The 19,932-nt window shown below is 37.7% G+C and overlaps 1 protein-coding gene across 4 annotated transcripts in view; it reads right to left on the bottom strand.

Moving 5' to 3' along the window:
* LOC127437078 (serine/threonine-protein kinase BRSK2-like) overlaps positions 1 to 19,932 on the bottom strand; it is a 303,325-nt gene that overhangs the window by 265,721 nt on the left and 17,672 nt on the right. The window lies entirely within an intron of this gene.

Genomic DNA, 19,932 nt, shown 5'->3' with positions numbered 1-19,932 from the left:
CACATTAAGGCGCCAACTATATTATTTTTTTTCTCTGTATATGGCAACACTCTAAACTCACCAGGGCATGATCTGAGACGAACATATTTCCAATTGAGCAAATCAACAACAGATGAAATGAAGGATTTGGATATTAAAAAAAAATCTATTCTAGAATAAATCTTATGGACTGATGAAAAAAAATGTATAGTCCCTACCAGATGGGTTCAAAAGTCTCCAAATATCCGTGAGACCAAGATTTTTACACATCCTGTGAAGCGTCAATATTGCTCTAGGGGGTTTACACACTTTTGCTTCACTGTGATCAAGGACTGAGTCCATCAAAAGATTAAAGTCTCCTCCCAATATTATATCATGAGGGGTGCCAGCGGTTTCCAGCATCCCTTCAAGATCTATAAAAAAGCCCTGATCATCAGCGTTAGGTGTGTAAATATTAGCCAAAATCAACCATTGCCCTTGAATTTCAGCTAAAACAATAATGACTCTCCCTAATTTATCTTTAGTCTGTTTGAGACATTTGAATTGTAGATGTTTATTAATCAATATAATGACTCCCTTGCTCTTACTTGAGCCAGCACAAAAAAAAAAAATAATTACATAACAGAAAATATTTTGTAAAATAAACCCCAGCCAGTAGGAAGAATGAACACAAAGAACATGTAGATTCATTCACAGAACTGTCTCAAAGGTGTGATCTTCCACAAAACAAATTTCAGCTGATATAAAACCGTTCAGATTCCTCGGACAGACAAACAAATGTTCAGTGAGCCAGCTGTTATGAGTTCAGCGGATGACGTAATCATTCCAATGTCCCGTAAAAATACTCAACAAAACAAACTCCAGTCAGCAGGAGGAATAAGCACGGAGAACGAACAGATTAATCCACAGCTGTTCCAAAGGAGTGTTATTCAACAGAACAAGCTCCAGCCGCTAGGCGGAACCAATATAAAAAGAAACAAAACCGGCATCCCAGTTCCCCAGATGGTCGAGTCAATTCACTCAGAGGCCGCATAAAAGTATATACCATGACTTACACAATCCGTCAACTTTATAAAAGACATCCTTTGTGTGAGCATGTAGATATTTTGCGGTCATCCGTAGTGTCCACTCTCAAACTGGCCGGGAACTTCAATGCAAAAGTAATCTTTCATCAATGCAAAAGTTTCTTTCAGGAAAAGTGTTTTTCACAAAACAAACACCAGCCGTTCGGCGGAGCCAACGCAAAAAGAAAAAAGAAACCAAAATGACGGCCAGCTTCCTCAAAAGCCAGAGTAAGTACAGCAAGTCGACCCACTCACATGAGAAACACCCAATGGTTTACTCACCCATTGATTCAATAAAAGACATTGCCTGATTGGGACATGTAAATACTTTGCAACCATCCTTCGTTTCTATTCTCAGTTTGGCCGGAAACATCAGAGCAAAAGTGATCTTTCGCTGATGTAAGAGTTTCTTACATTCCTTGAACCAATCGCATTTCTCTCTTGTCGAACTTGCAAAGTCCGGGAACAAGAAAATATTATGGTTCTTCCAAGAAAGCTTCCCTTTGCTCCTCGCCTGGCACAACACAAGATCTTTATCGGATGATCTCAGAAATCTGGCCAGAATCAATCGGGGCCTATCTCCCTCAGCAAATCTGTGAGCAGGGACTCTGTGAGCTCGTTCCATTTCCAGCTTGTGGCCTGTTATGTCGAGCAGACTCTGGAAAAGCTCGTCTAGGAATTTCACCATATCTCTGCCCTCCTCATGCTCAGGAATTCCAACAATTCGAACATTATTCCTGCGGCTGCTATTCTCAAGATCTTCAAGCTTTTCAAGGAGATGTTCCAAATCAACTTTGGTAGCGGGTGGATTGGCGGTTAATTCCCTCTAAGAAGATTCCAGACAATCGAATTCGTCTCTCAACATCAGTCACTCTTGTAACTAACTCAGAGAATTTTATTTCCATCGCCGTAATCAATCGATGTATTACAGCGAGATCCTCCAAGTCAGCAAGAACCTTCGTCAACATCACCGACATGTTGGACAACTGACGCTGGATCACCTCTCCCACCGCGCCATCCAAATTGAGTCCCCGGTCTGTAGGCCTGTCGGGGCTTTCATCCTGAACACGTAAGTGTCTTTTAATGTCTCCAGAGGCTGAGGATTTTGACTTCTTTGCCATGTTTTGCCTCGAAGAGCAAATGTGTAACTGGGTGTATCAAATTTCACCAGATTATAACATGAAAATAATAAAAAATTTAGCAAAGTGCACAGAGTTCGTCGTTCACAAGTCTGTTTCTTGCATGGCGTCACGTGACCCCCCTTTAGTGCATATACTTAAGAAATGTGAGTACTGTGTTTTCCTTTTACTGAATTTTCAGTCCACTATCGTTTATTGCATTTTAAGTTACTATCAATTTAATTCATTTAATTTACCATAATATCTAAAACACATATCTTTCGCCAATAAAACTACTGTGTCAATTATAGCATGTAGCATAAGCAGAGCATGTGCGTCCTGAGGATTTCTTTTCTACTGGAGAGTACACTTCCAATCAGCTGTTAGTGTTAGTATGTTAATCTGTTAATGGTGTCACTCTTTGCGCATTGTGGACTTCAAAAATGGTGAGTGGAAAGGATAATCCGCATACAGAGAACCCCCAGTGTCATTTAAATCTGCTGTCAGAGAACACTTCAGATTTAATGTAATCTACAACAGCGATGGACAAAGAGAACTTATAAAATAATAACAAACTGCTCAACATGTGAATCAAACCAAAATTATAAAAAAAAATTAAAAAACTTGATGCAAACCGAAACATTAGAAATTTGGCGACAAATATAAATGAGAATTGAATCCTCCCGAACATTGGGATCATTTAGTAATATTCAGGGAATAACATATTCATAAGAAATTCTTTACAGAGGGCAGGTCTGGCTTCAGCAGTTCTATTAAATGGAGGGTTAAACACATTCAATAGCAGCTCTACTGAACCCTCTGAAGTTCAGCCAACATACTGTCACACCAGCACATTTCAAAGACCTGATACTAACCACCAAACCACAGTCATAAAAACACATCAGACACAGACAGACAGAGATAGATAGATTGATCTATATTCTTATGTAGAAATTCTCAATAAGCATGACAACATTTTAAGTGTAGTGAAGAAAGCCGGACAAAGAGGAAAAGGAGAGGGGAAAATGACAAGCAAGTAAATTTTGACCCTGTTGCACTTGATTATGTGACCACACAAAGAAACACAAAGGCAACGTTTAAGAACATGACCATGAATACCAGATACAGCACTCTTGTGTATTTAAATTTCCATGTCAGTGCTCTTGACCCATAACTAAGAGCACAGCATACAATTAGACTTAATTAGAATTTTTTTCATAAACTGGTTTCCGGAAGGTTTGTCTCCGATTGGGGTGCTCATGAAGACAAACATGGAAATGCCACATTAACCACTAAATCATGGTTTTAGATGTGAAAATGCAAACTACTCAACATTCACACATTCCCAACAGCTAAACAGCTTTTTTTGTATCCGGTCACCCATGGAAAAAAAGCGTGACCCTTTGTGACCTTCCTCATTAACCACCTGTCAGTAAGCCTGTTCTCCACTGGTCCCTTGGGACCATGTTCACACCATCCTCCATGTTACAAGAGGCCCATGACCACACCAATTACCATACACATCAGTCTCTCGCAATCTATTTTTATTCAGCCATTTACACTTACTCATTGAGCAGATCCTAAACGCCATAGGTCATTACATATTGAGGTTAAGGTTAATGCTCTATCGAGTTTAAATTCAACAAAATGGACCTCCCTACCCTAAACCTTAAACCTAACCAATAGAGTCATAAAAAGCAAATGTGAGATGAAAAACTAAATTACTGAAGCGAGTACGTAATTTTGTGGTGCTTCAATGACATTTTCGGCTCGCGTGTCGGCTCGCGTGCTCTTCAGGACTAGTACCCAGTCCTTTGCAAGTGCAACACTCTATCATTTGAGCTACTGCACAATTTTATCATGCAAGGACAAGCTTGTAAATGTAGTTAGTTATGTAAAAGTACGTTTATGAATTGATAATCTGCCGTTTTACTTGTGATTTGTGTGCAGGGGAATATACTACCACTTTATTATGTACACCAGGATGTTTTTTATTTTTGGTGCCAATCTAAGTAAACTCTAGAGATTGTTGTACGTGAAAATCCCAGGAGATCAGCAGTTACAGGAATACTCAAAACAGCCCGTCTGGCACCAACATTCAAGCCACAGTCTAAATCACTGAGATCACATTTTTCCCCTTTCTGATGGTTGATGTGAACATTAACTGAAGCTCCTGACCCGTATCTGAATTATTTTATGCACTGCACTGCTGCCACATGATTAGCTGATAAGATAACTGCATGAATAAGTAACAGGTGTACCTAATAAAGTGGTCGGTGAGTGTAGGTTGTTTCACCAGGAAACTTCCGCAATACGTAGCCACGGAAAATAATTTAGCAAAAATGTAACTAGTGATCAACCGATATGGGTTTTTTAATTGCTGGTGTTGATATCCAGAGAGCACGGTGGCTGAAATATCATGCTGATATATACGATATCACACAATTTAACATGATAGTAAATTGCATGTGCAAAAAACTTTTATATAGCATTATATTTATCCAGTTTCACCCAAAACTTTGAAGGAATATTCCGAGTTCAATACAAGATCAATCGACAGCATTTGTGGCATAATGTTGATTACCACACAAATTCATTTTGACTCGTCCCTCATTTTCTTAAAAAATAAAAAAATAATAAAAAAATAGAGGTTACAGTGAGACACTTAAAATGAAAGTGAATGGGGCTCATTTCTGGAGGATTTAAAGGCAGAAATGCGCATCTTATAATTTCATGAACAATGTTGGGGTAACGCGTTAAAAATAACGTGTTACATAATCAGATTACTTTTTCAAGTAACGAGTAAAGTAACGTGATATTTTTTATTTTAGACCATAATATCAGAGTTATTTTTTTTAAATAAGTGACGTGTTGCTTTTGTACACCTCTCCTTTCCCCGTATTGCAATAAATCAGGAGTAAAAGTGTGCAAACTTCGGGGAGGGGACGTAGTGCATGATGGGTATTGTAGTTCTAGAGTGTGAGGCTTGCCTACCAGAGATGCACAATGAAGTTGTAGTATGTGTGCGCATGATGGGTATTGTAGTTCTAGAGAGTATGAACCATGCTCATCAGCAATGGGTAGAGCACAACAAGTCTTCTTTTAGTTCACCCTGAGATTTGTTTTAAAAATGGTAAAATATTGATAGTAAAGGAAAATAAATCTGAACGCTTAAGTGAAATCCAGTTATAGTCTTCATTTGCAGCGGTTGATATGTTGTGCACTGGAGCTTACATGAGCCCCCTCATAAACTTTGCCATTGTCATGACAATCAAAGCAAGAGTTAAGAAATGTGTCCTCATAAGGCAACATTTTGTCAAAATTGCTTTGTTTCACAGCTGCCCTTGACTACTTCTCTAGGATCAGTTTGCATCCGAACTGTTCTGTGTTAAAGCATTTACCATTCAACATTCAGTTAAAAGAAACGTGATTGATTCATGTGTAAATACACGCTGCATAAAAAAAAATAAAAAAAAACACTAAACACGTTTAGGCAGAGGGATTATAACACTAGCCTTCCACTGGCCACGACATGATATACAGGGTGAAATACTCAATTCACTGACTTATGCAGTCAAACTGCTCTGTGTTACAGCTCCCTGTAACTAGGAGAATGGGATGAGAAAAGCTGACTCTGGATCAGCAGCTGCGAGCAACATACTACATAGTTTGTTAACGCAGAGATGTCTTAAATGTCTTAATTTCTTTAAATATTCTACATTTTTGTTCTATAATAAACAAGTAATTTGATTCATGAAACATAACGTTTTTAAGACATTTTGGTAGCATTAAAACTATTCCATTCAAGTTGTATCAACATGCGTGTTTGCAGTAGGCTGTACACAGTACTCTTCTTGGATCAACTCAAAACAAGCTTGCACTGAGATGACTTAAGTGAAAAATATTCATTTATTTATCATACTTATCCCTTGATATGACATGTTAGGTTGGCATTCCCCACTGAATTTTATCCTGACTTCTGAAAAACATCTCAAGATGATTGTCGATGGGCACAGCACATAATGACATATGATGCAGGTTCAGATGTTGAACTTTGTTGCATTTGGAAAGACAGTGCTTATTCTTCATTATTGGCTGCCATGTCAATGGAAAACAAATCATGCATATTCCTGTTACTGAGCCTTTATTATAAATATGACGTGAAGACCTACTGATTGTAGACATTCTAAATATCTGTTTTAGTCTGTTGTTTTGACATGAGTATTGTATAGTAGCTAGCATGAACTGTAATATCTCTACATATCTCTTGTATTTTTATTGAATGCATAGCATAGCAGAAGAGAGAGTGGCAAAAATAACGCAAAAGTAACGTAACGCTTTACTTTCCATAAAAAGTAACTTTCTAATTAATTTAGTTATTTTAAGGAATAACGCAATATTCTAACAAGTTACTTTTAAAAATAACGTTACCTAACACTGCTCATGAAAGCACTTACATTAATGCTTCTTTTAAAACGTAGTATTTGAGCTGTAAAGATGCTAAAATGGTCACTTCTATAGTCATTTTAGGGTTTCATTTAAGGTTCGTCATGGCAACAACATTGTAAAATTGGATAAAACTTTACACAGCAAAGGTTAGTAAGTGCATGCCTATCCTTTATGTCTTGTGGCTATACTTTTGTAACAGTGAGTGTTTTAACGTTCAAAAATTGGTCCCCTTCACTTCCATTGTAAGTGCCTTAATGTAACAAAGATTTTTGCTTTTTTTTTTTTTTTTCATGGAAAATGAGGGACGAGTCAAAATTCATTTTTGTGGTAATCAATTTTATGCCACAAATGCTGTCGATTGACCTTAACTTGTATTGAACCCGGAACATTCCTTTAACTCTTTAAAAATCAAAACTAACATTTTACATTTTAATTTTTGTGCACTTTAGATGGTAGATAGCACCCTTTCCTGTTTTCTGTTCAGTCATCCCATTTTTGTAATGTGTAACACACAAGAAAAAAATGATAAAATGTGTTAAGAAAAAGAAAAAGAAGAAGAAAATAAAAAGAGCATACAAGTCCAGTAACCACGAATGGTGTGCATTTGCAATCACATTTTAAAACGATGGCATGTAACAACAAAACAAACTGTGATAGGTAGTTTACATGTCTCAGATGGCTACTTTTTGTGCTAGCAGGCGGTTTTTGGCGCCAAAGCAGCTTGCGAAACTAATCAACCTAACACTAAATTTATCAGCCGATGCTGATGATTATAAAATACCAAATATAGGCCAATTTATCACCCTTTACCGATATATTTCAGTCGACCACTAATAGTAATGTGTTTCTATAAGACCACGTTGGCATTTCCTGTGTAAAAAAGCTTTGCTGATTATGATAGTGATTACATTTTTTTTGTTTGTTTGTGCATGTATTTTAGATTTGTGTCAACCTTGCCAGAATGAGTTTTTTTATTTATTTATTTTGTAGTTGTTCTGAAAACTTTTTGTGGTGAGGACATTATTCCATCCCTGGCCTCAGACGTTCCTGGCTCGAGATCAGCAGGTTTTAGGGGCTGTTTTGAAGCCAATTTGTCTGGCCCAGAAACTTTTCTTCGATGGAAACCTTTACTTCCATGTAAATGTATGGAAAAGGGCCAGATTGTGCACCAGCTCTGGCTCAAGCACTGGCTCCTTGTCAGTGGAAAAGGGGTATTTCTCTCTCTGCTCTCCCCAAACCTCTGATCATCGAGCCCCTCCATGTCCATCAGCACCTGTCTGCGGCATCCATTGAGATCTACCTCCACCTCCAGTTCTCCCTTCGTTAAAGCTGGGGGAAACACAAATGTGCCTGGGGCTGTGGAAAAGGACAGGACTTAAGCGATATCTCAGCACTTTTCACTTAAAAACATATTGATTCACCTTCCGAACCATTTTCCAGAGTAATTGGTGTCTCTCTGTGCTCTGCGTTCCCCCCTTTCAGAGCTAATGTCATTATGACGTTAATATTGTTTATTTGTTTACTTGTTTCCTTTGACCTGTATTCAAGAACAAAAGGAGAATAGCATATCCGTCCCACATGGTGTACAAAAAAAATCAACTGTCAAGCGGCAACTAAAAGTGACGGATCAAAGCTTGACTTTCCTGATCAAAGTGTTACGAATTGAAGCCGAAACATTGTGTAGGTGTCCTCTGTTGTTTCTGACATCATTTTGGGGTTTTTATGTCCTCGCATGTGACAGACACGTGTCCCATTTAGAGAATAGTTCAAGGATACAATCACTTACACAACAGTATAACATTTTGAGTGAATTTCCATGCCACATGGCTTCATTTTCGTTCATGTAAAATTATATATTACCTCTATCAGTCACCGACCAATATGGACTTTTAAACATCCACAGCTGGTACCAATATATAAAGAATAAGATGACCAATTGTCGATGTGATATCAATATATAAAATACACTAAATGTATTTATTAACTTTGATTCAAAAACAAAAGGAGAACATGTCCATCTGCCATACTATTGTAGGTAATGTAGTCTTTAAAATCTTCTAAAATCCTCCCAATAGTTAAAGCATTAATTTAACGCTGGTTAACGCTAATGTAATAAAGGTAAACTGGAATAATACCAAATAAAAAGGTGCCTGACTTTATTCTGGTATGGAACACCCACTTTTCTCAATCCAATCAATTTCTAATGTATGAACTTTTAAACTACTATTATATTTTTCTCAGTGAGTATTCCTGTTTTGCTCGGAAATAATACATTACAGAAGTAAAATCAGTTGCAAATGCCGTTAGCTTTAATGCTAATGTGGTTCTTCGACTTTGGGCCATTCATGTTCATGAGTCCTAATATCAGGCATGCCCTGTTTCTTGGTCTCATTGCTCATGTCCCACCTGTCACCAGAAGCATACAGAGGAGGTGGGAAGGACTGAGGAAAACGTAAGGAACATTGACAAGGAAAGGCCAATCTAAACCCCGAACAACATCGGAAGCGAGCACTGCGATGCAACAAAACTAGATCTCTTTCATTAGAATAAACAAAGACGTCTACATCGCAATCACAGCGACGTCAATGATGATATTAATTGTTCTAGTTTTGTGATGCATCGCTCTCTTCCTGTAGTAAGTGTAGAGACAGCATATTTAATTTGAGGCGAACGAAAACAAGGAACACGCAATTTTTGCTAAAAATGGTTGAAAATAGTGGTGCACCGATCAGGAAATTTGAGGCCGATACGATCAACGATTTTTTTTTTTTTTTAACACTAAGATCGGCCGATACCGATATTAAAAGTGCTCTTTGCCACACTTTTGCAAGTTATATTCTGCAGTTATGCTTATGCCCCACACAGTAAAATTACATTAATTGTGAACTGCTAACATTTATTTGTACTGAAAACAGTTACGAATAGTTCTGTTGTCAATATCAAAAGGTCACTGTGACATACTGGTAACCAGTAAAAACCATGAGAGCATCACACACAGTAGAGATATGTTTAAAATTAAGAAAGTTGTCTATTACTAGCTCCAAAACTGCTCCGGTGAGGAATCATTAGTATGATTTGTTTACCGCCTTTGGCGTTTTGTTGCAATACAAATCACTAATTATTAAGCAAATGCGTGAAGACAGTGCCATTATTTAAGGTTAAACGGTTATATCTGTTATTAATGGCAATGCGACCAACATCAGTCTGATTTAAATTGGGATCCTTAATTAAACTGGGAATAGCGCTGAGATGAGTGACTGATATTGAGGGCACCTGGAGAGTGCGCTTGTTTGATTGACACCGAGAGCGCTCCTGTTGAAGGGGGAGAAGCTAATAGCGCTCATGATCACTCAAACAGTCTCTATCGCTCCACACACCGTCTGATTGTCATGACTCACGTTACATCAAGTATACTCAGATTTGTATTTCCATGTTTATTTGTTGTTTAATTCATTTTTATGCCCGTTTGCAGTCTCTTTATCCTCTTCGTGCTCACTGTGCAGCGAGTCAGAATAACAACACGTCATTCTTATACATGTTTTAAAACAAACCGGCATATTCATTTAAATTTCAGCATGTCTGAAAGTTTAAAATCCTGAATGCTTAGAATTGCCACCAAATCACCCTCCAGGGGCCATTCTGTCATGCATCAAGGGCTGAGCAAGCGCTCATTCATTAGAGCAGCAGTGTATGCGTGCTGCAAAAAAGATCGGCTCTGAATCTAGGCACAATCGGCCGATCGCCGATCATGATTTAAGACGAAAATTAGGGATGCAACAATACCACTTTTTCTCTTCCAATCCAATTCCGATATCTGAAATCTCAGTATCGGCCGATATCGATCCGATACCAGTGTTGTTTTTTTCATAAACAGTTTAGAATATCTTTACCTCACTGAGTGATGCTAATTATATGTAAAGAAACAAACCTTTAACTACACATTTTTTCAATATAAATGTACAAACTATTAAGAAAAACTTTATAGTTAACTAGTATACTGGATAATGTAGCAGCAAAATTAACAGTAATTCCAGTCTAAGTGTTCAGTAGAAAAGAAGTTTTTTGTTTTGTTTTTTTTTTTGTTTTTTTTGCAAAAAACATTCAACTTGTATCTGGACTTTAAAGGATTCAGATCGCTTTTTTTGTTCAGTTTAGTTGTAAGATATCAGTTCACTTTTCATTCACAGTTATGTTTTGGAACCCATTAAACTTAAATATTGTTATAATTTGTAAATAAATAACAATAATAATAATAATACATTATTATTATTATAATTTACTTTTAGAATTTAAAATAAAACAGTAATATTTCTCAATCGTGCACCTTTAACTTTAAAACCCTCTGGCTTTTATTTTGACAATCTGAAATCTTCAGGAAGTCCTGTATTTGTCTGTGTGTAGGCATGTTCACAGTAGTTTAATTCGCTTCTTATTCAATTTCTGGTCAAATGCACCTCCAGCCCCGTTCTAAATGCATATTATAAGTGAACCGAACTATTGAGCATCTACATCTGAGATGCTGTTCTTGAGTAATGCTCAAATGTTGCGCAACGCATTATGGCTAAAAATAGCCACGAGTGTGTGTGTGTAAACAGAGCAGCACCATTCAATAATGCACTGGCACTGCACATGCATACTATATATTAACTTATTAAACACAGCCTTTTGTGATTCATAGAGCTATTGCATGTCTTCAAGTGGCTTTGAATAAAATGCACGAGTCATATGAACTACTTCAATAGGGTTTTTAATGGTTCTTTTATGTCATTTTGGAGCACAGTATCGGATTTGGATTGGGCTCGTCGGACTGATACCCGATCCATCTAAAAACATCAGTATCGGAGCCAATACCGATCCAGGTATTGGATCGGTGCATCCCTAATGAAAATCGGCCGATTTAGATCGGTGGCCGATCGATCGGTGCACCCTTAGTTGAAAACACAAAATTGAGCACAAGTCTGTTAATAGACTTTGCGACTGACACACTATCGTTAAACAGCCAAGCAGGCACAATTATCGGCTAATATAATTAATCTTAAAATGGCCAAGTATCGTCCGAATAATTGGTCCGGATGATATATTTATCTATCACTGGTGTCTACTCTGAGTAAGGTTACTAAATCCAGTTTCAGTTCAGGATATGCATCACCTCACACACTGGACTGACTCCAAGTGCAGTCGATAATGCTGATTTTTCCACTTCAGACTAATCAATAAAGAGTGAGTGATTAAATGGGCATGAACACTTTGACTTTAATAGTAAATAATCACGTTTATTTGTGATTGTAGAATGTCTAAGCATGCAGGTGAGTATTCTCTGCTCATTTAGATAGACGAACTGGGGTCAGAGGTCAAACTGATTCAAATGAATGACACAACAGGGTCTGTCTGTCTATCGAAACCGAAAGAGCAAATTAAGATTTATTGGATAAATGTCCCAAAAAAATGTCCAGGTCCCATTTGATACCAAAATCAAAAAATTATAAATGATATTTTGAATCATGAAAATTAAGCCTATTTTTATCCTTTTTTTTTTTTTTTTTTTTTGCATTGACATTTTTTTATGTTCATGACAATTAAGCAATTTTTCCCTCAATTCTGATTATACAAATTCAAAATCTCATTATCATTACTGTAATGGGTCTTTTTTGCTATGTAAAATTTCTGTAAAGCCCATTATTTTCAAAGGTCATTCTTAATACAATATTTTTAATAGTAAAAAAAAAATAATAAAAAAACAAATTCAACATTCAGGCAACAAATACTACCATTGCAGTAATTTGAATTTAGGAGGAAAATGTGCTTTATTGTCCTGAAATTATGCACAAATCATAATGGTAGGAAAATAATCATTAGGGCTGCATCTAACGGTTATTTTGGTAATTGATTAATCTACGATTATGTCTTTGATTAATCGATTAATCAGATAAAAATCTACATTTACATTAATACAGGTTTCATTTTCGTTCAAGGAAATATAATATCTTATTTATTTCTTTTGATTTTAGGGTAGAATATGATCTGAACATGTTCTTGACAGTTTTTGTGAGTATTATCCTATTACTAAAATGAAGTGTTCACATGAATTCTGGATCTCTAAATTACATCAACAGAGATCATCACATCTTTCTCCAAAAGAAAGTAAATATGGTGATATGGCATTTATGCGCTATGTTGCACATGGTGTGTTGAGGTTGTGTGGTCACATGCTGCTCAGGAAAGCAAGAGGGAGCGAAAACGAGATGCTGTTTTGTGCGAAATGAGAGGGGGTTTGTCTGGTTACATAACGTCCAGAGAGCTCAGTCCACCATCTGCTCCTGTGACCACAGAAAAGTCCATTACCAACAGCAGCAGCAGGTTTAATCCTCTCATCTCCAGCTCTTCACCAGCTTTTTGTTCCTGCTCATCTATTTCTCTGTTTTCCGTCCCTATACGTCCTTTGTCCTATCTTCTGCCTCTCTGTCCTCTTCCTGTTCTACGCCCACCTTTGATGCCTCTCTCCCTTTCCATCTTTCTCTCCCTGCTGTTTTATATCTGTCTGTAGATTGCTGGATATGTATGTAGCTAACATTTAAAGGGGCCATATTCCACACTTTTCACATGGACACAGGACCACATTAACGCAAGGGCTTACCTGGGCTGAAGCCCTGGGACCCCTGGCTGCAGTGGGGCCCCCAACTCCCAGGGGAGGTCCAGTCGCCCCCCCATCCCGCCCAGGGCCCCACGGTACCTTACTGTGGCCCTGCATGGACAGACTTACAGTCAAAAAAATTACTTTCACTATCTTCAGTTTAATCCTCGCATGTTCATATTACACAAAAAAATTATGCAACCAAGGGAACTTAAATTAGTTGAGTTGATTCAACTAAAAAAAAAAAAGTGTCTTGTTAGCTTTACTTAATCCATTTGCATTGGGACAGAGGATCAGAGGATCCTGGTCAGAGGATTTCTAGTTCTCAGCATGCTTCGCATGGGACTCGACAGGGAGAGTACATGTTAAAATTAAGTGTTATTTTATGTGTCTTTGTGCAAGATGAATATAAAGGGGAGACTTGTTAATGTTTAATGTTTTGTTATGCTGAGGTTTAGAAGACTTCCTGTTATTTTGTAGTTTTGGGGGTTAGCATCATGAGCCTACGTAGAGGATCAATATGTTCTCCTGACTGACAAAGTGAGGATGAGCTAGGCTTTAGTGACAGTGAAAATAATGGACAATATTGAAGACCACATGATAATAGCTGCATCTGAAAATGTGTAGTGCAACATGAGCTACAGTCTCAATATTTTTGTTCCACTTTCCAGTAAGAGAAAGATTGTAAATGCAGATCTGAATATCTGCTAAAAGTTTGTCAACTTTTACGAGAACAATAGCTTACAGATGGCTGCTACGGCTTGAGGAAGTCTACACTGGACGCAACAAAGCGATCAACGTGCAGCACAAAATGGAACAGGATATCCGTTTACTGTCAACGCGAAGTAGGGCAACAGACGCTTTCTGTGTAGACAGCATCATTAATTATAATGGGATCAATTAGTGTAGACGGTGCAAAGATAGTGTTGTGAAAGAAGCTAGTCGTGGAGTTTTCACTTTCTATCTGCCATTCTCTCTGAGTAATCAGAGGGACTTGCACATCAAAGGCTGTGTGAAATATGCTGTTCAACTCTCAGTGGCATTTCAGCAGGGCCAAATGAGACTATAGCGGCACAAACTTGCAGAATCACCTGATTTAAAGAGATCCAGAACTCGCAGAAGCAGAACTGGGTTCTCGCAACTGGGCCTGGATTCTATTGCCTTCAAATCCAAAAATACATCCAGATGATTAAGTAAAAATCAGATTTTAAAAATAGATAGTTCAGACTCTAAAATCTGATCGAATAAACCATGTTCAAAACTGTTTAAAACAGATGATATACGTCACACACATGCAACCGAACATTATTTGAACTGTATATCGATAAGCTAAGTTTCACACTGTTCATAAAATAATTTTGAATTGCTAATATTTTTGTCTGGAGGATAAATTCCCATTTTTGAACAGGGACCAAAGTAATATCTAGCAACGAGTATATCACTGATTTGGAGGTGGGCTTATCTGACTTGGTCCAGTATAAAACCATCTAACGACCACCGGGCAATGCCTTAGCAACCATCCAGAGCACCCTGAAAACATATAGCTTCTACAAATTCATAATGGCCATCTGTAACCGAATAATGTATAAAGGCAAAGGAGCCATTGTCTCCCGAAAGCTGAGCCAAACAGGTTGTGCCAATTGTAATATAGTGTAAAATAGATGGCTTTTTCATCAAGGCTTGGTTGAGTGCCACAAACATGCACATAGCTGTCGCCATAGAAACAGGAAGTGACACAGGTAGAACATACTTCAAGCATGGGCACATATCAGACCCATTTTCTATTTAAAGCACATCAAAGTAACAGCAAGATTGGCAAGAGAAGAGAAGCAACATAAAGCACAGCGATTGCTCATTTTTGGGTAAGTGATGGGTAATGTGTATTCTGTAGCTCAACTGGTAGAGAATGGCACCAGCAATGGCAAGGTCATTGGTTCAATTCCAAGGGAACAAGCAAACTGATAAAATGCTGAATGCATTATAAGTCGCTTTGGAAAAAATCGTCTGCCAAATGCATAAATGTAAATATAGTGAACAATCCCCTAACCCTAAGTATTAAACTTCAGAGCATGACATGTCCCACATCATTTATGCTACAGATGTGAATGATTTTTTAAATTTATTTTTATTGTGAAGCTTGATGAGGAGAGGTGTGCTATTATTTGTCTAAACGACTGGATTTGCAATTTGTGCCTTGTGGACGATAAAATTGTTTAAAAATATACTGTTGTACTGCACCAAATTAAGTCATATTAATTACATCAAAGGAGGGACCTGAGCCATATCTAGGTAGGGACCAGAAAATCATAGGGAACTGGAGGTGGCCTCTTGAGTAAGCAACCACCCTGAACACCCTAGCAACTGAAAGGCAACACATTAAAAACCACTCAGAACATCACAGCAACTGCATAGCAATTACCTGGCAACCACCCACACAATACCCAAGAAACTACATAACAACGTGTTAAAAAAACACTCTGAGCTCTTTAGTAACCACACAGCAATCACATAGCAAAATGCTAAAAACTAGAGGTCGACCGATATATCGGTTTTGCAGATTAATTGGCACCGATAACAGATTTCTGGAACTATCGATTATCAGCAAAAATCCACACTGATAGTTTTCCCCATTGCGTCCGGTGCTGGAGCGGCTGGGAATGGTCCGCTGTCGTTATACAGTATGAGAGTGGCCTCTAGAGGCGAAATAAAAACGATCACTGCACCGATGCTTTGTGGTGTTTGTTTTGACGTGAGACTACACTCTGCATGGAGTGGAACACTTCAGATACGGATTTAAAACATCAACAACGAAAAGGTATATATACAGTACACGTTGTCATATCATTAAAGTAATTAATTTGTTGACTAGATGCTGCATTAGTAGAGAACAGCAGTATGTTTGCCGAAAAGGCTGAGAGGACGCTAACATTAAAGCTATCCTCAAGCGGTTAGAACAATGTGACAAAAATACACTCAAGCGCTGTGTAAACAAAGATGTTCGTCTAGCACGTTTACATAGAAAAACAAATGGATGGTTGCAAAAGCGTTCGGTGTGAACAGCCCTTTACAGTTGGTGGAGGTACTTGGCCATTGCGTCTTACTCTCTTATAAGCATTTCTCAGATTAAGCAATGAGTTGTTTAAATGCTTTGTCAGGAAAGGAGTTCAACTTGGAAATGTGTGTCTCGAGATTCTCGCATTCGGTTCCAGCCTGTTGTGTTCCGTCTGTTTGAACAGCCCCTGGCCTGGGCTTATAGTCTGAGCCGCTTCACCACAGAGTTCAGCCTAATACCACTGCTATCTGTGAATATTGCTACTCTACATACAACTGTACTGAATAAAAAACAATGTGGTATTTCGCTGTTATTATGAAGCTTGAGTCTGGAGTAGTAGGAATCAGTGCAAGTGTAACACCATGTGAACTGTCTATTGAAGAGTTTTCCCCCCTCATTTTACTTTTGATTTAACTTTGAGAATATGGACCGACTAAAACCTTTTATTTATTTATTTTATGCACATTAGTTGAAAATTAAATGCTCTTTTTTAACAGCCAGGATAGGAATGTTCTATGCAATAATATAATGGTGCTGAATGGTTTATGTATTTATTGCGCCCTCTTAAGGAAATAACGTCAATTTTAAAATCAGCTGACTTTAAAATTTTAATATTAGTTCATATATATGAATATTTATATATTTATTTCATTTAAAAATGTACAACACATTTTCGTGGTTCAGTCAGTACTGTTTATTTTTGTAATAAAGTTCAGAACTATTTTACTCTGAGTGTTATTTTTCATTCAGTATCAATTTTAAAATCTATCGGTTTATTAAACACTTATCGGCAGGTAATTCCCCACTTAGTTATCAGTAAAATCCACTATCGGTCGACCTCTACTAAAAACCACTCTGAACTTGATAGCTACCACATTGTAATGCCCTGGCAACTACCCTGAATACCTTAGCAACCACATAGCAACATGCTGAAAACCATTTAGAACACCTTAGCAACCACCCACAACACCCTACCAACCACAAAGCATTATGTTAAAAACTCTCAGAACACATTCAGCCCGAGTATATACGAGTAAATTTCACGCTATGCGACTCAGTTATTAGCCACAGGCTAGTAAATATTAACATTTCACTCACCAGTGATTGAGTTATGTAGTGTCTAAGCACCGAGATCGTTTTACTAAATAAAAAGCAGATGATTAAGAAGCTGGCTTCAGCCTCGTCTTTCCCTGCATGCTGTGTCTCCTGAGTGCACTGGAAAACGCATTCGTGTCTCATTCAACTACGAGCGTCTCATGGAACCGCAGCGCGGACGTCACCAGAGCAGCTTTCTTGAGAACGCATGAAGATGAACCGCTTCTCAAGCACTCTGATGTGCGTGCCATCTACAGAGGCTAGCGCCGATCTCCCTCGAAAATATAAACAAGGTATAAACGTATTAATTTAATAGTGAACGGAAAGCGCTCCAGTTTCACTTTAATTTAACGACCACGTAATGGCAAATGTCCGTGGTCATTGCGGGTTCATTCACACAGTGTTTATGACACGCAATGACACAGAGGAGATGCAAGAAACAGAATCTCAAAGTCTTCCTTTATGAGAAATAAGGGCTCGTGAGGCCTTAAAATAATGTGTGAAAGTGTGAAGAATTTAAGGCAGAAATATTTTACAATTGCACAATATAATATAATATATAATATGTAATTTTATATAATATTATAGCTATACAGCTTGGCTGGGTAAAAAAAAAAAAAAGTATGAAAACTTAAAATGGACCAAGACTTAATCTGACAAAAAAAGAGAGATATTTTAGTTATTTAGAAATATTTTGATACTTAAAATATTATTTTAAAATATATACTCATTCATACGTTTTTGAAGGCTGAAAAGGAAATCATATACCCTTATTTTATTATATGACCCAAGCTAAATTTGTATGAATGACTTTGTTGAGTGCATAAGGCACACATAGTGACAGTTTGTATGACAATAAGAAAATTAATTGTCAGCCAAATTTCATAATCGTGATTTTCATTATTGGGTTCCAACCTAGTGAATTTTTTGTTAAAAATGTGTATTAAATTTCAGTGACAACAGCTTGTATCATTATTTAAAATGCAATTTCATGACATCAAATAAATTGATAGATGTGACATTTTAACATTTTTAAAAAGCTAATATGTGATTAAAATGATAAGGTGAAATATAAAATGTACAGTATTGCATTAAGTTATATATGATGATGCCCCTTTCTCGGTTTCTTTAATATCTTTAGTTTTTAGTTGCATTACGCTTACATGTCATCAAAAGTCTGGCGAGTAAAAACAAAAATTTACTCTCCAACATGACCGTAGAGGGTTGACATTAGCAACCAACTAGAACACCACAGCAATCACATAGCAACATGCTAAAACCACTCAGAATACCAAGCAACCACATAGCAACAGGCTAAAAACCACTCAGAACACCTAGCAACTACATAGCAATGGGCTAAAAACCACTCAAAACACCTAGCAACCACATAGCAACGGGCTAAAAACCACTCAGAATGCCTTTGAAACCACATCGCAACACCCTGGCAACCACTCAGAAGACTATTGCAGTTGCAATGGCCAGGCAACCACTCAGAACACTATTGCACCTGCATAGCGCAACCACTCAGAACACCTTAGCAACAGCATAGCAACACCCTGGCAACCACTCAGAACACTATTGCAACTGTATAGCAAAAACAAAATAGCAACTGTATGGCAACATGCTAAAAACACTCAGAACACCATAAAAAATGCATAGCAACACACTAGCAACCACCAGAACACCACTGCAATCGCAAAGCAACATATTCAAAACCACTTGGAACACCATAGCAATCACATAATGCATTGCCAACCAATTAAAACACCATGCCAGCTGCATAGCAACGTGCTAAAAACTACTCAGAACACCTTAGCAACTGCATAGCAACAACTTGCCAACTACCCACAACACCCTGGCATTAACCTAGCAGGGTGACTTTTCCAAGCACCACTCAAATTTTCTTGAGGTAAATGTTAGTTGGCAATAATAATTTTACAATCAATCTATGGTATTATAATCCAAATGATCAGGCAGAGCATGTTTTAAACTGCAAACAGTATGAACACGGTATCTACTTGATGTAAGCTGCATAACAAAACCTAGAGAGCAGTCCACCTGGACAGCATTTTCGGGCTTCTTAGGTGAGTTTGGATCATTCAGATGTGACAACTTTTTCGAAAACCAACTCCAAACCGCCATTAAATAACATGTACAGTGTGTACAATAACTTACAGTATGATTACACAACGCCTGTTTTTACTTCAGTTCAGAACTCCTGAGTAACGACTGGAGAAGTGTTCATTTCTTATGATATAAAGGGGCAAACACAGTGAGCTTTGAAGCCTGCGTGGCTTCCTCCTAGTCAACAATGAGCAAGCAGGACTGATGCTTAACTTCTACAAAGCATGCAAGGATATGAACCCTCAGGCTAGAAGGATCGCAGGGGTTTGGTCTCCATTTCAAAAAGAATTTTGCATTGCCTATTAATATTTCTGAGGTGACATAAGCTCTTCAACTCATCTAGGATGGAGGGATGGAGAAGCTAGATCTCCATTTATTTCCGATGGTTAGCGTAATCTGCATGAAGTTGTTTACGACAGT

This window comes from Myxocyprinus asiaticus, chromosome 48 (genome assembly GCF_019703515.2).
Source record: "Myxocyprinus asiaticus isolate MX2 ecotype Aquarium Trade chromosome 48, UBuf_Myxa_2, whole genome shotgun sequence".
NCBI lineage: Eukaryota > Metazoa > Chordata > Actinopteri > Cypriniformes > Catostomidae > Myxocyprinus > Myxocyprinus asiaticus.
The sequence above is the reverse complement of the archived record's forward strand: the minus strand, read 5'-3'. Positions and strand labels throughout refer to the sequence as shown.